The following is a 262-nucleotide window of genomic DNA, read 5'->3' on the forward strand; positions in this document are numbered from 1 at the left end:
TAAAAGGGAAAAATGATTGCGTTGCATATCGTTGCTGCCCGACGTACACATCCAGACACAGATTTCACTCAGGTGAAGGGAGACTGTTCTCTCTCTTCAGCAACGGTTTACTTTTCTCAAAACTTAGTCTGTGACAGACTTTGGTCCTAAAGTTCTACACAAACCCAATATGGAGATGTGGAGGATGTAATATGATATAATGATGATAGGCTACCAACCCTCATTTGCTGGTAAGTACTCCGGGTCATCACCAGAATTATCT

This window comes from Trachurus japonicus, chromosome 17 (genome assembly GCF_045865225.1).
Source record: "Trachurus japonicus isolate A0001 chromosome 17, Traja_1.0".
In the NCBI taxonomy this organism is placed as follows: domain Eukaryota; kingdom Metazoa; phylum Chordata; class Actinopteri; order Carangiformes; family Carangidae; genus Trachurus; species Trachurus japonicus.